Here is a 25921-nt window from a genome sequence, read left to right on the forward strand (position 1 = left end):
ATTTCTGCGTTCGTTCCCAGAAGGAGCTGGCAGCAGTGTAGGAGAGTGTGCAAAGCCAGTGCCTGGTGCCGTGGGAAAATAGGCAGTTCCAGGAGCTTCTACAGGGAAAACTGAAGCGTTAAAACTGGGAACCTGTATGCAAAAGTGGAAAAGGTGGATTTGGGGCCAGTTGTACAACAACAAAACGAGACCTTAAAAGAAAAAAAGTTAACAGCAACACGGGAACTTTGGCTGATTCCGCAGCACGATAGGTGCAGTGTTTCTGCTTTCCTCCTGAGAGTCATCAAGGCTTGGAGCAGCAAGAATTCGAATAATCAACGCACTTTTGGTGGTGCTTTGAGTAGCTGAGAAGATTGGAGATTTCATCTGATTTCCAGGAAGTGTGAAACAATATAAAGTTGTCTCAAATACTGCGGGCACTTCTAGGAGTAGAGTTCTTGTGGCCCAGGGGAAAGGTAAATTCTGTAGCAGATTGCCAGGCAGCGCAGTCACAGCAAGTGCTTGATATGGGAGAGGAGAGAACTTTGGGGCTTCGAGGTTTGGTCAATTTTTCCCCACCTCTGGGGAGAAAAACCAATATATATAAAAAAAGGACTCCTTGTGGTGCTCACTGCTCTGTTCCATTGTCGTGTAACAGGTTGCTGTTGATGTAAAGCTCCCTGGTGTCACTGTGTGACATTATGCAAGGAGGCTGAAGGGCAGCCCGTGTTCTTTTGTTGTGGAGCCTTAGTGCAGGAGCCCTCACGTGCTGGTGTCTCTGCTGGAGCAGTCAGGGCTGTCCCGGGAGGGGCTGCAGGTGCTGAAAGGTCTGTCTTCATCAGGGCCTTGTACTAAAGCTGCTGGCAGGCGGCTCCGCGTGTTACAGAGCAGCGTGCGCTTCTCCTCAGCCGGAGTTGGCTTTTGGCGAACCAGCTGCTGGGCTTTTTGCCGCTGTTTTGGCACTGAAAACTTTTCTGCTTTCCCTGGTTGCTCTGTTGATTCTAAATGAGGACTGGTGTAACTTTCCCTAAGCTGGTATCTCCCTTCCGCTCTCTGTAACAATACTCCCTTGCCGTGGCAGCGGTGTGTCTCCCCTGCAACTTGGCCGCTGCCGCGTCTGACTGAGAGCCGTGATTTGCCCTAGTACCTGTTTGGCAAAGAAGGCGTGGGCTGTATCCCAGTGCTGACGGGCTGGGAGCTGTGGGAGAGCGAGAGTGAGTTTGGCCTTTCTTACTCCAGTCCCTTAAATACGGTCAAGTTTCTTGCATTTAACGTATTTTCTGTGTTGTCTTCGAGTTAATGGTTTCTAAGTAGAAAATGGAACTTGGTAAGCTGTAATAATAGACTGCACCATTGCAGTTGGAGTGAGCTCAGCGAAATCCCTGCAGGAAACCCAGTAAACGGAAGGCAGTAACGGATTTTTGTACAGGACATTTTTGGGGGTTGGTTTCTTTGTTTGTTTTGTCTGGATATAATTGGGATCAATGCTGTGTTTTTAAGTCTGAGAAACCTGTATTTACTTTCTTGCTTCTGATGGGCTGATTCTGGCTTCACTTTTGAGTGATTTCTATTTAGCTTGTCAAAGAGCTTAAATACTAACTTGTAGTTTTCCTGTAGGTAACTGCTGTAGAGCCCATAACTAACCCCGGAGGAGCCAGCGTGAGGCCTTGGCACCTGCACCGGGCTCTGCAAGGGTTTTGTGGCGTGGCAGCGGTGGCGACAGATGTTGGTCATCTGCTTGTGGTGGACCTTGGTTTGGATGATCTCTCTTGCAGTCAGAGGGAGAATGAACCATCGGGTGAGCTTGCGGTTTCTAAACTTGAACAGAAAAGTAAGAAAACTTGTGTCTTTTAAATCGACAACACGCATCCCGCTTTGAAGCTACTGCTGTGCAGACGTTTATGACTGCTGATTACAGGTGGCGGTTTGACATCGTCTGGCCCTGAAAGGATTAAAAATGGGAGTGGCTTCATACTCCTCCTAAGGTTACAAATACCCCCTCCCACCAGGGTCCCTCTGTCACGGTGATTCTTGCCAGTGAGGGGTAGGAATCTGACCATCTGAGTCGGTGCAGCTGCCTGACAGGAAGGTGTGTCGGTGTCGTGGTTCAGCCTCAGCTGGCAACTGAACACCCCACAGCCGCTCGCTCACCCCCCCCCCCACCCCTGTGGGATGGGGAAGAGAATCGGACGAGCAAAAGAACTTGTGGGTTGAGATAAGCACAGTTTAATGATTACAATAAAATGATAATGATAAATGATTATGATAATAATGACAGTAATGTTAATATAATAAAAGGGAAAAGGAAGGGAAAGGGAAAAACAGGGAAAAAAAACCACGGAAACACAAACAATACAGCTGCTCACCACCCGCCGACCGACGCTGCCCGTCCCCGAGCCGCGATTGCTCCCTCCCTCCCCCAGCCAGCCCCTCCCAGCTAGCATACTGGGCATGACGTTACATGATATGGAATATCCCTTTGGTCAGTTTGAATCCGCTCCCTTAGCTGTGCCCCCTCCCCTCCCAGCTTCTTGTGCTCCCAGCAGAGCATGGGAGGCTGGACATGTCCTTGACTAGTATAAGCGCTACCCAGCAGCAGCCCAAACATCTGTGTGTTATCTCAACAGGTTTTTTTTCCATGCTAATTTCAAAGCACAGCACTATACCAGCTAGAGTGAAGAAAATTAACTCTATCCCAGCTAAAACCATGACAGTCGGACGTGCCCTATTTCTTGGGAATGTTCTTCTGCTTCTGTTCATTGACTTGGGGCAAAGTTTAGGCTTGTTTTTTAAAGTAAATATGCCTTACCAAAATCCCTGCATTTGACCAAACGGAACCTGTACTTGGTGTACCCGGATTGCATATGCTGTTTTTGCTCTTACAAGAGTGGCCTCGGGAGCTGGTCTCACTTCAAGTAGCTTCACCATGAGGCCCAAACTCCTGATGTGCAGAGCCCAGGAAGAATTTGTCTATGGAGGTTACGCTTTCACCTGGTTTTGAAATAGGAGCGAGGATACCTGTCCAGTCAGAGAGTTCCTATGTGCTCTGAATGCGTACAAAATGGGAAGAGCAGACAAAGTATTGCATCAATGGGTATTTTGCCGGGGACGGTAGAATTAAATCATACATGTTGTCACGTCAGTGTTTCAAATGCAACCTGAATGGCATAACGCATTCCTTTATTGTGTGGTTTTGTGCGTGCAGGTCTAACAGTTGTCACTAGAGCTGCTGCTGGCGTTTCACAAGGAAGAGCAACCGTGACCAGAGCAGGGAGACATCTCTGCCTTCAGTTACAGTGTCCTTCAGGAACAGCAATATCGACCCTGTGCTACATCAGCAGAAGCAACCAGCTCGCCGTGGGTTTTTCCGATGGCTCCCTGTCACTGTGGAATATGAAAACTCTGCAGCGGGAGTAAGTCGGCCTTTGCACTTGGTCACGCCTGGAGGTGCAGGGCTCTCAAGGCTCTGCTTGAGGAGGAAGTCTGTTAATTTAAAGAGCCCTTTTTCAGGGAGGGAAATGTGGAGTGTAATCTTGGCCTGTTTAGGAATCCCCTTCTGAAGTAACCATTGAGCCATACCTGGATTCAGTGGGCCGCCTTCTCCCCAGCGGGCTGGGATTGTTCTCCTTATTGTGCCCGTGGGCTGAGGAACTGCGGAAAGCTCCCTTCTCTGGGTTCTGTCAAGCAGTTAGGGTGTGAGAGAGCTGCTTTCCATAAGGCAGTTTGTTCCACCAGCAGTATTCAGTGACAGCAGGAGTTGTGTGTGTTTCAATGAAAGAGATTGTAGACATTATTTCTCAGAACCAGCTCCTGCAATGAGGGCACCCATTGAAAGGCTGAAGTATGTTAATGATGGGATTGTGGTGATCATATTCTTTAAAGCGTCCAGGTTGAAAGGAGTGAGACGTGAAGGATCAAGAGCTGATCTGTGGCTGAAAAGACATTCTCTCCCACATTTCAGCCTCGACCAAAAGAGGGGATTGACCCATTCCAAGGCAGCGATGCATGGGAATGAAAGTCTGCTTGGAACACTTGGAGGTGGAATAAGGGTCATGTCAAGGGATAAGCAACAGAGAAATTAGGGAGATGATTTCAGCTCTGCCAAAGAGCAATCCCCCCTGGAATATCTGACCCAATTCAGATAGGGATTCACGTAAGCAAATCTGCAGTGACTCACCGGGAACTATTGGCGGCATAAATAGAGAGTGGAGGGACAGTGAGGTGGCAAGAATAGATTGTGAAGGTGCAAAGAAGGTTCAGAAGTCTGGAGGAGAAACGCTTTAGATAGTCCAAGTAAAGAAACAAGACACTACTGGTGTTTGGCGCTGTTTTCAGCTTGTGCAGAAGAGAGGCTGCATTTTCAGTTCAATATTGAAGCAGGCGACAAGAGTAGGAAGAATCTTTTGCCTGGCAGCTGAAGGAATCTTTCATGTTCCTGCTCCGCAGGCAGAGGAGGAGATAAAGCCAGGTTATTGCCCATGATGGACAGTAATTTCCGCACCTCGTGGCTGTTGCATCAAAAGCAGTCGCTCCCGTGACTCCCTTGTTTGAGATGGGAGTGGGACCTTCTGTGCCTTGAGGAGTAGCACGTCAGGGGCTCTTTGCTCAGAAGATGCTTCTCCCCTTCTACAAACAGGCAGGGCCACCAGGCTCACCTGCTTTCTGTTTTTGTTAACCCTGCAGGCACCACTGTCAGCTTGAAGGAGGAAGGATTCCTGTCTGCGCCGTTACTTTTCAAGAGCCTGAGCATGATCCTCGCAACTGCTGCTACTTGTGGGCTGTTCAGTCGACGCAAGAAAGGTGAATAAAAGCTTACTATCGGCCACTGATTTTTTTTTTTTTTTGAGTATTTGTTCACCTAGAGTTGACCCACGTGTATTTGTTTTGTTGAATTAGCCGTGCAGGAGATTCTCTCCGGTATGGAAGGGGCTGACGGTGCGATTTGTACAGGATGTAACAGGGATGGAGAGGGACCTACTAGTTCCTCCCTGCTGAAAGGCAGCAAAGTGACAGTGGCTCTATTTCTGTGCTGGCATTCTTAAATGGCTTCCTTTGTTTCCTGATGACTGCTTCACGATTTGCTTGATATTCACACCGTGGTATTAAAATACCATGGAGCGCAGTGGAGGCTGCAGCTCCAGAGCACTAAAGGTGCGGATCCACCAGCCTGCTGCCCCTAAAGGAGGAGGTGACAGCATGGCCGGTTCCCTGGTGCCAGCCTGAGCCTTGGTGAGCCAGCTCAGCTCGCCTGGCAGGGAAGGTGTTCAGCAGCCAAGTCGGTGGTTTCCTGCTGGGCTAATGACTGAAAGGAGGGTGTGGAAGGTGCCGTGTGTGCAGGGGAGGGACTGGAGCTTTGGTGGGAAGGGAAGGGGAGAAAGATCTGCCCCTTTCAGCATCAGCAAGCTATTTACTCAGCTCGGCTGCTCATGGAGTGGCAATCTTTTTCAGTTTGACTGTAAAGCAGTTTTGATTGCGAGCTCTTCAATGCCAAGAACTGTTCCCAACCATTTTTATTCCATAGAACATCTTGAAGCTTCCAGATTGTATGGGTAGCCTTTGCCCCAGAAGCTGTTAGTGTCCAAATTTCCTCCTTTGTGGTTTAGCGGCTAAATGTGACCAATTCTTAGGTTTTGGGAAGGGCTGTTTTTCTTTTCAGCAAGACAGTGCTATTCAGGAAACCTCAGCCTAGATCTAAGGAAAGGGTAACGAGGACTATAAAGCAGCTTTGTAACCAAATGTCATCATTTGTACCTTTTCCAGTGAAGGCGATGCCATGAGTTTACATCTGTTGCAGTTAGCGTTCGCAGACAGGAGGCGCTTGGCTTCAGGACAAGTCATGTACGAGGTAAGACGTGCACGTCTGTGAAAGGATGGAAAGAGTCCTTTTCCCTAAGGGAGTATCAGTGAAGTTGGCAGGGGGAATATTGACCATGACAATTCAGAGATGACTTAAAAAGAAAGAATCTTTTGCTGAGTCTTCCTGGGCACGGCCTTTGTCCATACTTTTTGAAAAGAAGTCGTACAATTTCATACCGCCGTGTCGTGTGTTCCAGCCAGGGCCGTCTGCAAAGAGCCCGTATAAATTCAGTTCCTGAAGAGGCAGCAGCTTTTACAAATAAAATGATTCTTCATTTAAACACCAAGTGAATGGCATGTAGGAAGAGAAGACAGGGCTTTGAGTAGCTCTGTTTAACCAAACTGCAGAGTTGAATAAGGTTCTGTCTGTCTCCCTTCCTTAAAACACGGGCGTACAGCTTTATTCTGTTCCGGTCTTCAGGTTTAAATTCTTGTTTTGCCTTTGAGCTCTGTCAGCAGGACTTCACATGACGCTCACCTGCAGGGTCTCTTCGGTGCTGGTCCTGAAACTTAGTAGCTCTAAAGAGAACTCTTTCTACTTTTTGGCTGCGTTACCTATGAACTCTGCTCTTGAAGCCAGCAAAATACGCAAATACAGTAAAGAGTGGTCTGATTTGGTCAAAAAAGTATAATGTAAATTTTTAGAAGTGGCTCCAAAGAGGTTGTGTTTAAAATAGAGATGAACTAGCCTTATCTCTCTGTTATCTAACAGATAGAAGACGCGTTTTTAGAATGTATAATTTTATGCAGTGTTACGCCTGAAACCCTTGCAAAATCTTTTTGATGGGAAAGTAATCTTAATTCAGAGCATGTCTTTCCTGTTGAGGTGCGGTAGGAGAGGATCTGTGCTCTACAGCCTTGATATTTATTAGTAGTATTTCCTAGAATGGTTAAGAGAAAGCTTGCCTGTTCTCAGAGTAGGTGAGTTAAATGTAACATATCAGGTCATACGAGAATGGATTGTCTCATGCCAGTTCCTTCTAGAGCTCTGAAACTTTAGGAAACTTGGGTAGAATGAGGTACAATCAATTTTTTTATTTTCTGGTAGGTTTTTGGAGATTTTTAGCTGCTTAGCTTTTGGTTTTGTTTGGTTGGTTTTTAATTGTAGAGCTGCTCTTTGTCCACAATCCACACACCCATGTGTTGTAGGGTAGATCATTTGACCAAGTGCTGTATTTGGAAAGACAGTATTTCAGTCAATGCTTGCTTAGCAAATGGTGGTCTCAGAGGTTCCACACAATCCTGCTGGAGTTTCTGTAGGTCTCAGATTAGTTTGCTGACTCTGTAGTAATTCGTGCCCCTAAACGCCTTGCCCACGTGCATGCCATGTCTGCCGTGTTGTTTTGCTGTTGGCTGCACTTGGTGAAGGCAGGGAGGGACCTTTCACCCATCAGTCCCTGAGGAGGCAAGAGGAGGAGCTGGCAGGAGCTGACGTGGTTTGAGAGAAGGCTGTGAATCAGTAAGAAGTTCTCATGGCTACTCCCGAGGGATGGGCATTCACTCTAGTGGTGTGTGCCTATAGATAACGCCTCGCAAGAGAGCTTTGGCTGCTGGAAGGCCACGACTCCTCTAACTTCATCAGTTCTGTGATCAAGTCATGGAACAAAGCGCTTTGCATGCCTATGTATTGCATTATTTCAGATCTCTCTTTCTAGATAAATAAGTAGGTTTGTGAAGAAACCGGGATGGTGCAAGGAATTCTGCAAAACACATTTAGAACCAGTAATGCGAGGGAAATGCTCAGTTCTGAAAATGTGCAAAGCTTTTACGACCAAACTTACCCGTTACGGTTTGACACTCAGTTCTCTTGCGTGTCAGCTGTAGTTTCTCTTTGCCATCAGATTAAGTACCTGGGAGAGATACAGTACAATATGCAGGTTCTATTAGACATAGACGTTCTTTCCTACTGAGGTATAATGTCTGCTTTTCTCTCAGAATGACCTTTCTCTCACCTGTGATTTTTTCCGCAGCGTTTGGCATCCTGTGTTGAAAGGTACAGTTTGGATCTGACGGGTGGAGCCTTTCCCTTGAGAGGGCAGGGCAGCAAGGCCAAGTTACTCAGCTGTCAGGCTGTAGAAATCTTTCCCAACTGCATTGACAGAGAAGACAGCGTTGGTGAAGGTTTGTTCCTGATGCCCGTGTTTGGTGATTCTAAACTAAATGGTTTAGGCATCCAAGCAATGAATGCTGTTCCATACCCACAGCCTGAAAGTCTTCAATATCTGTATAGACTAACTTCTTGGGCTTATTTCAAAGGAAAAACTGGGTGCTTAGGTTCTGTGGGACTTGTTAAAATAAACCCTATTTTTCCCTTCAATGCTTGCTGACATGCTGTAGCGATGTATGGTGGGGTCACCTCTATAACGCCTGTCAGTCATTTTATTCCTCCAGCTCTCATCTTTGAACAGTAGGATCATCCCCTCCATTGCTTAGGAATGTTCCCTCAACTTTCTTTTTTCCCCTCTTCCAACCTATGCCTGCACCTGCATCCCTCTGGCGGCCAGTCAGGAGTGGTGTTCCCTGGGGCTCGGTCCTGGGGCCAGATCTGTTTGATACCTTCCCCAACCACCTGGATGAGCCGGCAGTGTGCCCGCGTGGCCAGGAAGGCCACCAGCATCCTGGCTTGTATGAGAGATAGTGTGGCCAGCAGGAGTAGGGCAGTGATCGTCCCCCCCTACTGGGCGGTGGGGAGGCTGCACCTCGAATCCTGTGTTCAGTTTTGGGCCCCTCACTACGAGAAAGACACTGAGGTGCTGAGTGTGTCCAAAGAAGGGCAGCGAAGCTGGTGAAGGGTCTAGAGCACAAGGTTTAGTTGGGATCTTAGGAAAAATTTCTTCACAGAATGGGTTGCGAAGCAGTGGAACAGGCTGCCCAGGGAAGTGGTGGCGTCACCATCCCTGGAGGGAGTTAAAAGATGTGCAGACGTGGCGCTGTGGGACAGGGTTTAGTGGTGGACTTGGCAGTATCAGGTTTACAGTTGGGCTCGATGATCTTAGGGGCCTTTTCCAACCTAAATGATTCTACGAGTCTATGATCTGCCTGTGCACTTTGCCCTCTCTGTGTCTAATAGGTTCCTACACCTACGAGCTCTTAAAGCAATAGCTTCTGTCTTCCCTTGTCCGGATCGACAGTTAAAACTCCTCTGGTGTCTTTCATTACCTTGCAATAATGAGATGTGCATCTCTGGGTTTGCACATCCAGTGATGCTCTGAGCACATCTCTGAGCCGGCTGCAGTGATAACTTTCACAGCCTTTTGTTTGGGTGTGTGAATGCCCTTCCCTCTCTTCTTACTGGCCTTAACTTATGTCTGCTGTTACAAAGACGACACTGGCATGACTTTCTAGGCTATTTGTGTTTATTAGCTTTGTCTTAGTCCTGAAGAGGCAGCTTCCACCTCTTTTGGGGTGCCATCCTCTAACAACAGCGTGTCAAAATCTAATGAAAACCCCTTTGATTTTTTTCCACCTGTGTCATGATTCTGAGGAGAGGGCCTTCTAAAACCTTGTCAAAAACAACCAACAGGCGCACCCACCAAAAAACCCAAACCGAAACCAACAAAAAAGGCCCTTTCGGTCCCCTTTTCATGAAGTCTGAGGCACGGAAAAATGCTTGTCATTTTTCTGATGGCTCCTCATTAGCTTTGATCCAGAAACTATTCAAGTTGTGGGCCCACATGAGCTTCTGTTGGATGTGGGTTGAGGTTAGAAATGAAGCTGGCTTCTGATTTATGAAACTAATTGACATCTTCAAAGGCAGTTTCAGCGGCTCACACAAGTGAAAGGGCACAGAAGTTCACGATGAAACACAGTAAAGCGTGGGAGGCTCCCTGAGCAGCCCTGATGAAGTCAGCAGAGAACAGAGACCCATTTTGCCAAATGACCTGTCTCCTGGTTCCCTACTCTGTCAGGGTAAAGGATGCACCCCCCACTTTGCTCACATCTGGAGAATGCCTTCTCCCCAGAGACGACAGACCATGCCACTTCTTGAGAGAACCCGAGTGTAACATGGTCAATGTTTGATGTTAAACCCTTTGTTCCAACCTCCTGTTTGTTGGGGTTGGGTTTTGGTGTTTGTTTTGTGTGATAATTGTGTTCTTTCATTCTGACTGTGCTGGAAAGGAGCTATTCGTAACACTCGTAATCGAGTCGAATCTGGAAATTAATAATGCCAGCTGAGTGATCAAGTGTATACGACAAGTATTTGTATGCTTTCTAAAAGCAGCAATGTATGTTTTCCTAGGGTGGTGGGTTGTTTTTTGGTTTTTGTTTTTTTCTAACCATCTTGATGCACTCTTACTGTATGGGAAACTTGATTACCTGACAATTGTGTATTGGATTTGTCTTAGGACGGACACAGGTTGAACTCGCAAAGGGGGGCAGCATGACTGAAACCTATCACAGAGGTGATGCTATGGTGTACATTTTTAAAATTCTTCTTAGTCAAGTGTTGCGTTTCATGAGTGACGTAACAGAACGAAGCCAAAATAGAAAGTGATGTTTTGAAAATGTCAGATAGATTGTATTTTCTCTCAATAAGAAACAATGTCTTGTCTTTTCCAGTCATATCTCCTGGCACCAGTGTCTCCATCTTCAGCTGGCAAGTGAATACACGTGGCCAGGGAAAACCATCTACTTATTTGGGTGTATTTGACTTTGACTGCTGGTATCAGGCTCAAATGCCAGGCTCACTAAGGTAGGTTTTTATGAAGCTGGTTTCAGTATCCCTCCCCGTAATTCATTGGAAAGTCGGCGTTTAGCTTCTGCACTTGTTTTCTTTCAGGCCAGAAGAATCCCTTCAGGACTGCCCCTATTTTGCACTGTGGTCACTGGACGCTGTGACAAGCACGACTGCTCCAAACCTCCTTCTGGATGTTGTGGTGCAGGAGCGCAGCCTAAGCTGGAGAGTTCCTCCTTCTTATCCACAACCTGAGCTGTGTTTTCATCCAAGCACCTATAATTTTGGTAGGTATTACACGGCTTTGAGTAGTGATAAGCTTAAACCGAGCTCAAATGCCATTTATTGGTTCTCCTGTTCACTGTTTGTCACGCAAAAACCCAACCAAACCGAAACACCCCAACCCCCCACCCACCCAACTGTGATGACGTTGTACTGACCAAGTGTGTGCTGTTGTGACACCTGCCTGACAGGCGGCTGGGTCTGGGGGTTGGGTGCTTCTGTAACGCAGCCCGTGAAGTGGTGCTGGTGATCAGATGAAATGACTCTGGGCTGAAGCTCAAAGCGCAGCACCTCGATAGCCCCAGGGGTAAAACTTCTACACTCAGCCATTATTTTTCTAAAAAAGGCTGTAAGTGATGTCATGAGGAAAACGGGTACTCAGTTGTACCTTTCCAGAGGTTGCTGTGACAAAAATGTAAACTGGTGCTACCATCACGGTGAGAGTATGGAATGTTGTTCAACGTTCATTGTCTCTGCAGATGGCACGTGCCTGCTGAGCTCTGGAGTTGTTCATGTGACGTGCAGCGGCTTCCAGAAGGAGGTGATCTTTTACTGTATCTTTATTGAGAATGTCAAGAGATGGACCTTTCCTAAGCTTTCCATGGCGCTGCTTTCGGTGTCAGGGACCATTTAATGCTCCTCCTGCCCATCCACACGCATAACTGCAATTGTACCCTGCCAGTTTTATCAAATGTAACGTTTGAGGTCCCCTCTTGGGCATGTAAACCCACCGTTGCCTCCCGTTGAAGCACGATCAGGGCCTGAATGTCTAGAAAGGAAGAGAGCGCTGCTGTAGGAGCAGGAAGAGAAAGTCGGGGAAAGCTGTTCCTTCTCTCTCATCAATGAGTGCAACTGCCTGCGTGGTCCTGAGTTCGGGTTTTGATCCCTGATGAGCTGGGAAAAGGAGGGCAGACTGGAGAAAAGGAAGCATCGTTCCCTCAGAACAACCTTCCCCCCGTCAGTCTCTCAAAGCATGAGGTTCCGTGCAGGAGCTGATGATGGGGGTGTCTCACTCGGATGCGAGTGGCTGCGAACATCCGCTTGCGGCACTGTACCTGATCGTTTGCTTCCAAGGACGTGGGCTGCTGTGCTGGTTTTGGCTGAGAAGGGGTTAATTCTCCTCACTGTGGGGGTCGGCTACCTTTCCAGCTTCCCGCGCTCTGCCGCGTGGCGGGGGGGGGCTGGGAGGGGCGGGGCCATGGTGGGGGCGGCTGACCCCGACTGGCCAATGGCAGGTTCATTCCATACCATGTGACACCATGACCAATATATTGAGGTGGGGGCAGTTGCAGGGAGCACGGAGGCGGCGCGGCGTCGGGTCGGCGGGCGGCGCGCGGCTGCGGCGCGGGCAGTTTGTTCCGGCGGTTCGTTCCCCCTCTCCCCTCCCTTCCCCCCCACCCCCCCCCCCCGGGGCTTTGCGCCTCTCGTTGTTCTCCTTTACATTGCATTTCTACTGTTGTTTTCTTTTAATTCTCGTTGTTCCCCTTTACATTGCATTTCTACTGTTGTTTTCTTTTAATTTTAATTATTAAACTGTTCTTATCCCAACCCACGAGCATTACCCTCCTGATTCTCTCCCCCATCTACCGGTGGGCAGTGAGCGAGCGACTGTGTGGGGCTGAGCTGCCGCTAAACCACGACAGTCTTTTTGGCGCCCAACGTGGGGCTCAAGGGTTGGAGATAACAACAGCTGCTGGTCACAGCACCATGTTGTCCTTTTTGCAGTTGGTGTTACAGATTGGTGTTGGTTTGTTGAGTCTGCTGTGTTCTGCTGTGATTAGTAATGTTTTGCCTACAAGATTTGTTATACAATCACTCGTTTTCAGCTTTATCTGGTATGTGGGGTTTTTGCTGAAACCGTTACTGTACTTTGGATACCACCTTGTTGAGGCAATTAGCAATTATACCTCCTCCTCTGAGAGATTTTATATGGAGGAAATACAGAATAATACCTTTGCAACTTTGTTCTATGATGTCTGTGCCTTTGTTACAACAACGTCTTTGTATCTTGAACATCCTTGGGTGGTTAAGGTGCACTTATTGTTAGTTTTTGGGCAGGTTGTTTTGGTTTTGACTAAGCAACTTAAGAATATCACCCAGAAATCTGCCCCGAGGCTTGATAGTTACGAGTGGCAGGGCATGTGGGATAGCATGGGCAAATACCTAGGGCAGTGGGCACCCCCAGTGTTTTGGAGTTTCACCCCCGAACAAGTGCAGAATCCTAAAAAACTAGTAGAATATTTGGAGAAAGTATGTTGTTATGCTGGGAACTCCAGAGAGAATTGAGTCAGACAACGGGACTCATTTCCGAAATAGCCTCATAGACATCTGGGCCAAAGAGCATGGCATTGAGTGGGTGTATCACATCCCCTATCACGCACCAGCCTCTGGGAAAATTGAACGGTACAATGGACTGTTAAAAACTACACTGAGAGCAATGGGGGGTGGAACATTCAAGCACTGGGATACACATTTAGCAAAAGCCACGTGGTTAGTCAACACGAGGGGATCTGCCAACCGAGCTGGCCCTGCCCAGTCAGAATCCTTACGTACTGTGGAAGGGGATAGAGTCCCTGTAGTGCACACAAAAAGTATGCTGGGCAAAACAGTCTGGGTTCTTCCTGCCTCCGGCAAAGGCAAACCCATTCGTGGGATTGCTTTTGCTCGAGGACCTGGGTGCACTTGGTGGGTGATGCGGGAGGATGGAGAAATCCGATGTGTGCCTCAAGGGGATTTGATTTTGGGTGAAAACAGTCAATGAACTGAATGGCACAATGTGAACTGCTATATAATACTGTGTGTCACCTCTGTGTTGTACCAATGATATCAGAGTACGAGCCTCCCAACCTATGGAAGATCAACTATGAAACAAGCCGTGCAGCAGTGATGGAACGATGACTGACTCGGTATGCAGCGACCCAACGCCACACACCATCTCTCCCACCCGGAAAGACTGATACAACAGATGGAGCCCAGAGTCATGGACTGGATGAACTCAATGGACATTTTTAATGGACATTGTACAGGGAAGGTCCATGAACTAAGGGAATGATGTCTGTGTATTATGTTAAAGGATGGGAAGGGGAGGGGTGGTGGTTGGTATGGTTGTATTGCATCATATGGGACCTGGGCATGGTGTAAATGGTATGGAATAAGGGGTGGAGAATGTGCTGGTTTTGGCTGAGAAGGGGTTAATTCTCCTCACTGTGGGGGTCGGCTACCTTTCCAGCTTCCCGCGCTCTGCCGCGTGGCGGGGGGGGGCTGGGAGGGGCAGGGCCATGGTGGGGGCGGCTGACCCCGACTGGCCAATGGCAGGTTCATTCCATACCATGTGACACCATGACCAATATATTGAGGTGGGGGCAGTTGCAGGGAGCACGGAGGCGGCGCGGCGTCGGGTCGGCGGGCGGCGCGCGGCTGCGGCGCGGGCAGTTTGTTCCGGCGGTTCGTTCCCCCTCTCCCCTCCCTTCCCCCCCACCCCCCCCCCCCGGGGCTTTGCGCCTCTCGTTGTTCTCCTTTACATTGCATTTCTACTGTTGTTTTCTTTTAATTCTCGTTGTTCCCCTTTACATTGCATTTCTACTGTTGTTTTCTTTTAATTTTAATTATTAAACTGTTCTTATCCCAACCCACGAGCGTTACCCTCCTGATTCTCTCCCCCATCTACCGGTGGGCAGTGAGCGAGCGACTGTGTGGGGCTGAGCTGCCGCTAAACCACGACAGCTGCAGCAAACAATTGCTGTTGGCAGCTCTACCCGATGACTTCCCTGTATTTTCCCTTCATCGGTCGGCTTTTCTGCAGCCTCTCAAAGCAGATCTTCACCTCTGTAGCCTTTGCCTTGTGCTACAGGTGCCCAATTGACTCCTCTGGGACTGCCCTCTTGTTGCTGCAACACCTCAGTCACCTTTAGCTCGTGACACCCGCCACCTTCTCTCTGCTTTATCCCACCGCAGTGACTTCACCCCCCTCCTTCAGAGGTTTCCCATTTGCAGGGCACCAACCTTTCTCTCTCCTCTGAAGGATTTCCATGAGAGATGCAGCCTTTGTGATGAAGAACCCATCTTCACCCAGGCAGGCTCTAAGCAAAATGCTCAGCACGCGAGTCATCAGGCAGAGGAGCACTTGGTAGGAAGGGGAGAGCAGTCTTTCCCTGCCCTCATCTTCCTCTCTACTGGATTCCTCACCAGATCTGTGGGGGTGCGTTGGGGCAAAGAGCCCTTGTGCACAGTGTGGTAGCTAACATGAACGTCTTGGCAGGTTGGCCTGGCCCATAGGCTGTTTCTTTTGCAAACCTGATGTAGGCTCTTCCATTCAGATTGGGTGATCTGATGTCAGCTCCACGTTGGAAATAATTGGGAAGTGCAGAAATTTGTCATACCCTTTGCTGAATTGAGACTAGATCATTCAGAGGCTTGTTAGGGATTTGAGCAGGAATTGCTTGTGAATGTGAGTAAGACAAATCTCAGAATTAGGGACAAGAAGCTTGGTTTGGGGTTTTGTTTGCCACCGTAAGTTGTACTCGGTGTGTTTCCTTGTCTGAGACTGGTTTCAGAAAAAGATGGAAATCTGATGTGTGTATTTGAATGTGCAGAAATGGCTTTGAATGTGATGATTTTATTTAGAAGGGAAAGATACTTCTGAATGTGCTTAAAAAGCCAAAGAAAGAAGCAAACAAAAAGCAAAAGCCCTAAAAAGGAAAATTTGATGAGGGCTCAGTCTTGGGCCCCTCGGGACAAGAAGGACATAGAGTTGCCGGCGTGTGTCCAAAGAAGGGCAACAAAGCTGGGGAAGGGTCTGGAGAACAGGTCTCATGAGAAGAGGTTGAGGGACCTGGGATTGTTTGGCCTGGAGGAGAGGAGGCTGAGGGGAGACCTTATCGCTCCCTGCAACTGCCTGACAGGAGGCTGTTGTGAGGTGGGGGTTGGTCTCTTCTCCCAGGTCACTAGCGATAGAACGAGAGGAAACGGCTTCAAGCTGCATCAGGGGAGGTTTAGGTTGGATATTAGGGAAAATGCCTTCACTGCAAGGGTGGTCAGGCCTTGGAAGAGGCTACCCAGAGAGGTGGGGGACTCACCATCCCTGGAGGTATTGAAAAGACATGTAGACGTGGCACTTGAGGGCCTGATTTAGGAGACATGGTAGTGTTGGGTTGACAGTTGCACTCAATGATCCTAGAGGGCTTTTCCAACCTTAAGGATTCTATGATTCTATGTTTCTATGATCATTTCACCTGGAAGAAGTACCAGAACACCAGCTGCACTAAGCTACTCCTTAACAGTGCACGTCTGTGCCTGCCTGTGCTTTGCCCTTCTGAAGGATCACCACAGCATTAGAACACAGTGTTTGAAGCGCCTAAAACTGAAACCTATTAGAACATCAATGTTTCACTTCTTTTCTGTCATTTTGGGAAATGACAACTTAATGTTTGGGGTGTCGTAACTCCTTCATGTCTTCATAGCCTGGAAAGCTGCTTGATCTTGGCTTCACTGCTTCCATGCAAACGTTGCAGAGTTCTGTTTGTTCTGTCCCCTTCGCGCATTCCTGATGGCAAACTTCTCTGCACCCCATGTGCCATGGGTATAAGCAGGGCATGTTGCTGGGAATAGTTAATTGGAACGCAGTAAATTGAGAGGATAATGCAGAGGCATGCAAATAAAGATTAGAATTAGCCTTTGGGAAGTTGTCATGTCAGGGGGAAAATTCCATGTGCTCCTCACAGCAACAAGCAGCCCAGCCTGAGATGCCTGAGTGAGTGTAGGGTTAGAAACAAGCACTTACTGTTGGTGGTTTGGATGTTGAAAGCAGGTAGGATTCTCCTTTGATTTTGCCTGTTACTTTTAGGAGGAGCAGTTAGAGGCGGTCTTGTCAGCTGCTGCCCAGACAGGTTCTGTAGGGCTTCTGACTGGCTGCATTAAGCTTTGGACATCTAAAGGTAAGACTTGTTATGTTTTTTTTATGTTGCATGGTTTCTTCGTTTGGAATTCTTGATTCATTTCTTTTTTGTTCTCTCTTTTTAAAGAGCAGCCAAGTTCTGCTGCTAATTTACAGTTGGCCCTTGACTGGACGTGGAGCAGAGTGATCTATACAAAAGGCGCATTTGACCGAATCTGTGAGTACTAGTGCAGCCATGCTGCAAACCTAGAATCAGTCTTTCCAGTTGAGCTTATTCAGTGATCTGCTGGTAGATGGTCTTGCCCGCAGATCTGGAAGTGCACTTTGAAACTCTGCAATGGCTCTGTAGGCTAACGATTTCATACCTGTTCTTGAAAAGGTGTTGCGCTGTTTGATGGCTCCTGCAGCTCCACTGACCCGCAGATGTTACAGGCTCTGCAGCACCACCAGTTGCTTTTGAGCAACCTTAGCACAGTCTTGAACTGTTTTCTAACAGAGGCACAAGAGCTCCCTGGAGAAGGTTTGTCACAGTATTTCTAACTCTCTGGTATGTCTTATGAAGATTTGGAACGATGCTGGGGACTGTAATTGTGGAAAGAGGAGCTTCTGTTGGTTTTGCTGATTGGCAGAAAGTCAAATGTAGCGGGGAGAAGGGGCTTAAATGGGAGGGGTTGGGGCTGCCACTTAATGTGCGTTGAGTTCAGGGCAAGAGTTTGTTGGGGAGCTGGTGCGAGTGGGTGGGGAGGCTGCGTTCAGCAAGGAGCTGTGCAAGCACCCGGCTTGAAATTACAGCAACGGGATGTGGCACTGTGACAAATACTCCCTTTGATTGTCAGCTAGCAGTGCGTGATTGCATGCAAATATTGGATTGGAAATTACTAAAATCAGAGAGGAAGCCTAAATGAGTAACATGTAAAGTGAGTTGCATGAGTTTCTGTAGCTGTTTCTATTAGAACTTGTTCCTGGCATATTGAGGAGAAAAGAGAATGTCCCTTTGCTAGAGTAAACGTCTCTGCTACGTGAAGAACAGGTGCCTTATCCATGAGTGGATTTAGTAGTTCCGACTTCACTTCTTTTTATTAAACCTTTAGTGAATCTTCTTCTTTGTAGGGGTTGCTTGTGATTGTGGGCTTTTACTTCAGAGAAGGACGTGATACGGAGTGAAAAATGCACAGGCAAAGATTTCTACCGTGCTATTTTTCTACTTTCTCTTTAGTGCAATGAGGGGAGTTTTATAAAAAACAAAAGAAATTGCACAGCAACAGTCCTCTTAAGCTTCTTTTCATGTTTTGCAGACTTGACAAATAAGCTGGCGGTGACCAGCCTCGCAGCTTTGTATGCACGAGTGCTCCTCTGGTTCTGTGGGTCCCGCCTCCTGCCAGAGGGCTCAGGTAAGCCTAAACTGTCACACGTCTGTAGCAGTCAGTGCTTCCTATGAACACGTGCTTCCCCATGGTTTTGTCAAGGCTTCATCAATACCAAGTCGTGCCGGTTCAGTGACAGCAGATGCTGAAGTTCTGCTGCTGAAATTGAGATTTCACTGTTTTTTCAACTACGTCGTGCAGAATGATGCCAACAGTTTCTTTCCGGGGTGTTTCTCATAAACAGCAATAAGCCTCTGAGGGAGGGAGTTGCTCGTGCCCACAGCTTGAAATCCTTGGGATTGTAAACAAGTAACTCCTAAAGCACCAACACGGGAATGCTTGATTTTACAGTAAAAGCCTGACGTGCGTGTTTTGAACTTTTTACGGATTGTTTGAGGAAAAAATACACCTTGGAAATAGTTCATCATTTGGATGGGTTATAAATCCTGTTGTCAGCCTTAACTGTCTTACGCATGTTCACGTGACACGTTTAAAAACCCATTTCCTTTGAGAACTGGGGGTTTTTTTTTAGAGTGAACTTCAGCTGACACTACATGTTCTGGATGCTACATCACCTGTAAGCTTGAAATGGCACTTAGGACAAGGAGGAATTGACTCCTGTGTCGTAGGTCTCTTTTAGCAAAGGCAGAAGGAGGATGGGCTTCTTTCAAAGTCGGAGGCTTGCCTGTGCTTTTGATGCTTAGCTTGTGTGTTCTTCTGTCTTTTTAGTCAAAAACTGTAGGTTGAAAATGTGATATGACTTCTTTAACTTACTTCTTATTTATTGCCTGTAGGTGATGAGATGCGTTTCTCTAGACCTTTCTACAATTATCCTCTGATTCGGAGCTACTACGCTGGTCGTCGACAGCAACTGGAGCGTTTATCAAGGTAGGACATGCAGGAAAGCTCTAGAGCAGTTCCACTGCAAATTCAGAAGCGGCAGCAAGTGGTTTTTCCATCAGCAGCTGTATTTGCTACGCTTCATGCATTTGCTGGCAACACTCTTGACTGGAGTGATGCGTGTGTCCTGCTGAACAGAGAGGTTCCTTTCCCATGTTGAAATGTTGATATATACCTCTGCTTAGTGCCCTTTGTTGGTATCATCATTGTTTTGACGTGCACGTAATTCATTGGCAATTCTGTGTCATTTGTTACCACTGGAAAAGGTCGTGTGGTGAGGACAGGATCAGTCACGGCCAGGTCAGCAAGGCACGGCCTTTGCAGAGCAATTGTTCTGGACACAGAAGAAAGCATGTTTTAGAAAAAAAAAACAAAAACAAAAAACAAAGCAAAAATAATCTCTCTCAATGACCAGTGATAGATGGCGATAAGGGGATAGGCCCAAATCTCCTACTCCCAAGCACCACGGTGTCATTGAAGGAGATGGGCAGAGTCACATGCAGCTGGCACGGCCAGCGCTCTCCTGGCTACTGGATAAAAGTCCCTTCCCCACGGGAACTCCCTTTCCTGGGCTGGCTCACGAGCATAATGGTGATGTGCCTTGGGTTAGGTGAGAACAGATTTTTCTTTGGCAACTGTTCTGTAACCTAAAGAAAGTCCTCAAGTAGCCATGGCTGTGGCACCGTGAACAAGGTGCAGCAGGAGGAGTCCAGGTGGAAGCTGCTCTATGTCAGGCGTTGGCTTTCAAGCTCCTCTTCCTGCGCGTCCTTCTCGGGTAACTCTCGTACAGGCTCACGGGCTCCTTAGAAGCACCACCTCCATCGTGCTGCTTCTGCTCGTCCTCCTCGGGAAATGAAAGGCTGGCATCGCAGCCCGCAGGAGCCTGCGATGGGCTTCTGAGGAATGCAGTGTTTCACAGGCCAGCCCTCCGTCACTGTGATGGCACGTGCAGAGGCGCAAACGTGCTGCTTCAGGGGATACCAGAATTCAGCTGTGGGCTCAGCTTTCTGACCGTGACTGTCTTTCAGTAACAAAAGCGAGGTGCTGAGACCAAAGCCTGACATTTCCGTGCTGTGGTCTCACCACTGTGTGTGGGAACACTCCCGCTGAGGGCGTGAGGTTTGGGGTAGCTTTGCTTACACTGCCCTTGTATTACAAGTAATGCGGCACAAAAGAAAAACTGAAAACTAAAAGGTCGCTGCAACTTTCCCCTTAATAAGGGAGCTTTTTGGATTCCTATTTGGAGCTCCTTTAATAATTCACTAGGATCTAATGAGCACCTTTCACCTGACTCCGAAATTTCTTTCCAGTCGATTTCAAGTCACGATCGTGCCTTTGTCTGTTTGTTCCTTTCTTGGAGTCGTGGGAGCTTTAGCTGGGTTTGTTTTGGCTGGAGGAAATCTGTGACACTGAGAGGCCGCAATTAGTGTTTTCCTCTGTGCAAATCCTCGCTATGTTTTGTTCCAGAGGCAAACGGGACTCTGACTGCCTGATGATCGATGGGATGGTTTCCCAGTTAGGGGACCGAGTTGAGAAGCTGTGGCGGAGAGATGAAGGAGGAACGGGGAAATACCCACCTCCTAGCTTATGGGTGAGTGTTGTGTTCGCTGAAGGCAACAACAACAGCCACAACAAACCCCAGCCCCAGCCCAGCCCTCCCCCAAAGCCAATGATTTCTCAAAGAGAGGAGTTTTAAAAAGCTTCTACCTTTTCATTCCAGGCACTGATGGAGCTCTATTTGCTAGAAGGCGTTGAAGAAAGCCACAAACATGCAATCGTATCCCTTGGAGTTATTTCTGTTACACCTCCAGTATACGCGCATCAGGGGTCTGAAATGTCTGTCACCTACGTGTTCGATGCATTTTCTAATTTGTGCTTCAAACACACTGCGGATGAACACGTGTAGTTAAGAATTAAGTCGCAGACAGAAGCATTGTTTGATTTCTTTGTACTGTGGATTGTTTAGGAATTTTTGAAATGTTTTGTTGCAAAGTCTTTTCTGATGTGAGAAAACAGGTTTACTAAGCAATGTTAAAGGTAGAAAGCCCCCCTAGATTTTCTCAAAATGTAAACTGTTTTTCATTTTTGAAGCACCCACAGCTGTAGCAAACAGCTGCTTCCTCGAGCGATGCACTGGAATGTGCTGCTTCAGAGCAAAAGGATTTCTGACAGCGGTTTACCAGGACCTGATGTTGCTGAAATCATCCATTTTCCAGCACAGCTAACAGGGCTTGCTTTTGTGCTGTTACAAGTGCGGGCACACAGAATAATAGAGAGAGAGAAGGGAAAAGTCATTGGGCAGAAACTGAATTTTTAAGCTGCCAAAATACACTGTGTTGCTTTGGTTGTGTGTTGCCTGACCCGAGAGGGGAGCCTAGAGAGCAGGGGCTTTAAAGCTGTTGCACCCCAGAGCCCTCTGATGAGAATAGACCCCCCAAAACAGCTGTCAGAAAGAGAAAACGACACTGCCGATGAGTGATCCACATACTGGTTTAAATCCAGTTTTAATCATCCAGAGCTAAGCTGTGCTGTAAGGACACCCTAATTTCAGTTGTTTTATATACGCTGGAAAGGAGGGAAGAAACCAGCTGTAGAATTTGTTTGCTTTAATAATCAAGCATTGGCCGTTCTCGTGTTTTGAATGTCCAGCTGGTGGCTCCAGTGACTAAAGAGGGAGCCTGTGTTTCCAACGGGACTGTTTAAATATCAAAAGGCAACCTTTCTGAATGCCTTAGAGAAATCAAAGAGTCTGTCTTTCTGGTTATTTATTCAGAATGCAATTTTGTTGTCAGGACCTGACTATCTTCAGGTTGCAACAGCATGAAACGGCAAGACTAATACATGAGTATTTTCTGCGTCCTACCACTATGATATTCTTATTTCCTTTTATTATTTATTCCTATTATATTAATCATAGGAATAATATTATTTCATTTGATAAATTGTTGGTCTTGCAAATTTATTAGCCTTAATTAGATACTTGATATCAGACAATTTACTTGCTGCTAGACATCATACATTCCTTTCCGAACAAAACAGAAGCTTCCGTCGACTCCTTCGCAGCTGCCTTTGCCATCCCTTCGGGCCTTGTTAAGCTTATTCAAGGATTTTGGCTTCTAGACCACAAGGACTATGAAGTAAGCATGTGACAGTTTAGTTAGGCATACGTTGTAGTACAAGGCTATGATCTAGCAAATGACTTTAAAAACCTGGTGCTTAGCTAACAACAGGTGATAAAACATGGGAAGCTTCTTTTGTAATCCTGCTTCAGCGGCACCTTCAGCAATATGTGATGATCTGCAGTTTGGTTTTAATTGCGTTGACAGGAAGTGGATTAAGACAATGAAGAAGTCAACGTTAATGCTTGACGTGTGACTTGCCAAAGCCGTCTGTTCAGGTTGTTCTCAGCAGAGCAGTCGAGCGCTTTCTCAAAAGCAGTGGTTTGGGTACTTTAAATAGTCAAATGACCATCCTAGCAGCAAGATTTGAGACTGAAGACCGCAAAAGTGACTCTTCAATCTAATTCATGTTCCTTCTGATGCTGAAGGTTGCTCTTTGCCTGTCACGATTTTAATACAACCTGTCTGGGAGAATAACTTGTATTTATAAGAAGTGATGTTTGCCTATGGGGATTTGGTTACCCTAGCCGAGTGTGAATCACTCCTTTTCAAAGACTCTGTTTTTTTTCTGTATGGCTAACTGATTTTTTTTTCCTGCAAATAGTAAAGAATTTATATTTACCTGTCCGGTATCAAGGACATTCACCCTTACTGAAGAAACTTTTGAACGGTTTTGTTGTGTGCTTGTGTGTCCAGTCTGATCCCCTCTATACAAAGAGGATGTGGCCAGGCTGGAAGGGGCCCAGAGAAGGGCCACCAGGATGATCAGAGGACTGGGAAGCTGCCATACGAGGATGGGCTGGGAGAGCTGGGTTTGTTCAGCCTTGAGAAAAGGAGGCTCAGAGGGGATCTCATCCCCGTGTACCAGGGCTTAGGGGGTAGCTACAAAGAAGGTGGAGACTCCCTTTTTACACGGAGTCCCATAGAGAGGACAAGGGGGATGGACACAGGTTGCTCTTGGGGAGATTCCGACTGGCCACCAGAGGGAAATTTTTCACACTGAGGACAGTCACCGTTGGAATAATCTCCCCAGGGACGTGGTTGACTCGGCCACGTTGGACACCGTCAAGAGTCGTCTGGGCAGGGTGCTGGGCCATCTTGTCTAGACTGGGCTCTTCCCAGAAAGGTTGGGCTAGATGATCACTGAGGTCCTTTCCAACCTGGGATTCTGTGATCTTAGTAAACCTTATCTCCACCTTCTGCAGAATTCCCTGGCCCTGCTCTTTCACCCAGCTACAATCAAACCTGTGTCGTGGCAACACATGAGAATTCTTTGGTCCCTCATGTGCCAAGGAGAGCACAGGCGAGCCCTCAGATACATGCAGGTGATGAAGCCACCATTCTCAAGCAGTCGTGAAGAGCGGCTTTTCCTCACTGTGCTGTTGTCCAATAGGTAAAGAAATATATGCCACCATTTTGGCATTGAAATACTGTGAAAGGTGGAGAACAAACACTAGAAATCACAATCCCCTAAATTTCCTTTAAACTCTGAGCACAATAACTGTGGGGCATCTTTTTAGTTATACTATTAATACGCCTTTACATCTCAAAAAATTAACTACAGGTGCATGGCGGAGGCTTGGGCTCTGCTGCAGGAAGACACCGCTCAGTTAAAGGAGGAAGAGCTATTAAAAGACATGTATGACATCTGTCGGGGGATGGGACTAGTGGGAGACTTCCTGAGGCTGCCTTTCACAGACTCTGAACAAGTAAGTGTGGGCAAGAGGAAAATCTGAATCCCTTCTTTGCCAAGAGAAGAGGCAGGGTCATCAGATATGTTTTAAAATGTGTTATTTCTCATAGAAGTGTTTGGAGAAATTTTTACGGATTCATGAGATTCTTTTAGCCCGGCACCTGCAGCGTGCCAACTGTATGGCAGCACCACAGCTGAACCAGGCGATGAACGTTCATCTCATGGTAAGCGTAAAAGTCCTGCCAAGTGTGCCAGTTTCTCTCAGGGGTTACTGACCGGTTTAACAGCGCTCAGTAAGAATCCTGCTTTCTTTATCACACCCTTCTTTGAAATACTTGCAATAAGCCTCTGCACCTTACGTTACAGCTGAACCTAAAAGTTGAACAGAATGTGTCACTACTCCAAAGCTACCCCGTGCAGTTGGAAATTCTGTGTTCCAGGCTGTTGTTGACTCCACTTCGAACAGTTTGTTTGTGTCTGAGGATTAAATAAGTATCTCCTGTCAGCCACTCTTACCATTCAGATATTCAGTGACGTACGTTATGTAGCGTTCAGAAGATTGGAAGTTGTTTGGGTCACTGTGGAATGAAGAGTGTGTTGTATGTCATCGCTGGTATCTCGCACGCAACTCTGGGTGCCAACCCACAGGCAACGTTTGCATCATGGGTTGTTCTTTTTATTATTTCCTCAGGTTATAGCGTGAGGTCTGCAATTCCACAGCTTTTGTTTTACCACTTTTAGGACAGAAATTCTTACCTAACTTCTGAGTCTCAAAGTAGCCAGGTCAAATTCTGTGTTATGTGAACTTCTGTTGTGGTTCTGTGATCCATTTGCTGCTTTCCGGAACCATAGTTCTCCAGGGAAGCAAACTTGTGGGGTGGTTCCGGAAGGTTTAGGTCCTGCATTTGAAAGCTTCCATCCCGGGGGAAGGGGTGTGTAGGTAGCTTTCTCTTCCTCATTTTAATCCTCACTTCCTTTTGTCCAACGTAACCCGCCGCTGCCCTGGAGATTCAGTCACCTGGGGCAGTGGCGTTTCAGGAAAAACAAGGGAAAGGCTGCTGTTTTGTCAGCCGCGTGAAACTTGTGGGTGCTGACAAGCGTGTCAGAATGAGGTTCTGCAGGGTGCCGGCATGGTTTTAACTTAAAGTTGTAGGTTCTGCTATTATTCTAGTCTTCCTTCCACTTGGCTAAATATACAGGGTGAAACTTCTTGCTTTACGCTTTTTGTTCACCAGAATGATCGTGCTCCTCGCTGGAGACAGAGAGCAGTTGCCAGAAATTCTCTCTCAGCCCAGCACGGCAAGACCCTTCCTAGAGGTCAGAGGCAGCTGGCTGTAGAGAGAGCCAAGCCTTACCATCTGCCTTCGTCCGGACCAAGAGAAGGTAATTTTTAGGGGGGGAACATAACGCACAACTCACCATCGCTTTGATTGCACAAGGCTGATCGTTTTTCCCTCGTGCTTTACAGCTGCAAGACCAAAGCCATTCTCAACAGTAACAAAACCAGCTAATGCAGGAAATGTGGATCCAAGGGCACCTTTCAGCAGTCGTGTGTTGGCCAAAGTTAGAGAGTTATGGGTAGGAAATGAGCAGAAACCCAGTTGAAAGAGAGTTTTTCTGTTATGATAATGTTTGTTATGCAAAATACATATATTTATATTATGGTAAATCTGTTTAGAGAATTTAAGAGAGCTGAAACTAAAACAATGATTACCATCAAGCTATTGGTGTACACATCTTGCTAGACTTGATTGTGTGATCAAATAGTGATCTCTTCCCACTTGCTGACACATTTCTGCTTTGTTTCTGCCTCTTTTACTTAAAAATAGGCAGAACGATAAAGAGCAGGAAAGAGGCCAGTAGCTGTCAGATGAGTTTCCTACAGGTGGTGTGGCCAAATCAACCCCAGTTCGGGTATATTTGGCCTTGAGGGCAATGAAGGTCAGTTACTGCCCTTCTCTGCTGTCCTTTTGCCATGAGAAAAGACCAAGACCTTGGGCAGATCGTACTATAAGGGCATGCCCGGCGTGCAAATAAGGCCGCAGATAACTAAGTAGTTTAATCCCCCATCAGAACCCCTTCTCATGGAAGATGACTCTCAGGGTTGTCAGCGCACTCCATTTATTTGCTGCAATTCATCCCTTCCCATGTAACCAACCA

At 47.2% G+C, this 25921-nt stretch overlaps 2 long non-coding RNA genes across 2 annotated transcripts; both read left to right on the forward strand.

Annotated features, from left to right (window-relative positions):
• The first annotated feature begins 10402 nt into the window (after positions 1-10402).
• On the forward strand, positions 10403-11474 carry LOC135311428 (uncharacterized). The gene is made up of 3 exons (XR_010371063.1): positions 10403-10528; positions 10616-10797; positions 11272-11474. It is a non-coding gene; the product is annotated as an uncharacterized LOC135311428 (long non-coding RNA).
• A 12431-nt stretch (positions 11475-23905) lies between these two features.
• On the forward strand, positions 23906-25328 carry LOC135311418 (uncharacterized). The gene is made up of 3 exons (XR_010371053.1): positions 23906-23985; positions 24997-25144; positions 25230-25328. It is a non-coding gene; the product is annotated as an uncharacterized LOC135311418 (long non-coding RNA).
• The last annotated feature ends 593 nt before the right edge of the window (positions 25329-25921 follow it).

Source organism: Phalacrocorax carbo, unplaced genomic scaffold, assembly GCF_963921805.1.
Source record: "Phalacrocorax carbo unplaced genomic scaffold, bPhaCar2.1 SCAFFOLD_84, whole genome shotgun sequence".
NCBI lineage: Eukaryota > Metazoa > Chordata > Aves > Suliformes > Phalacrocoracidae > Phalacrocorax > Phalacrocorax carbo.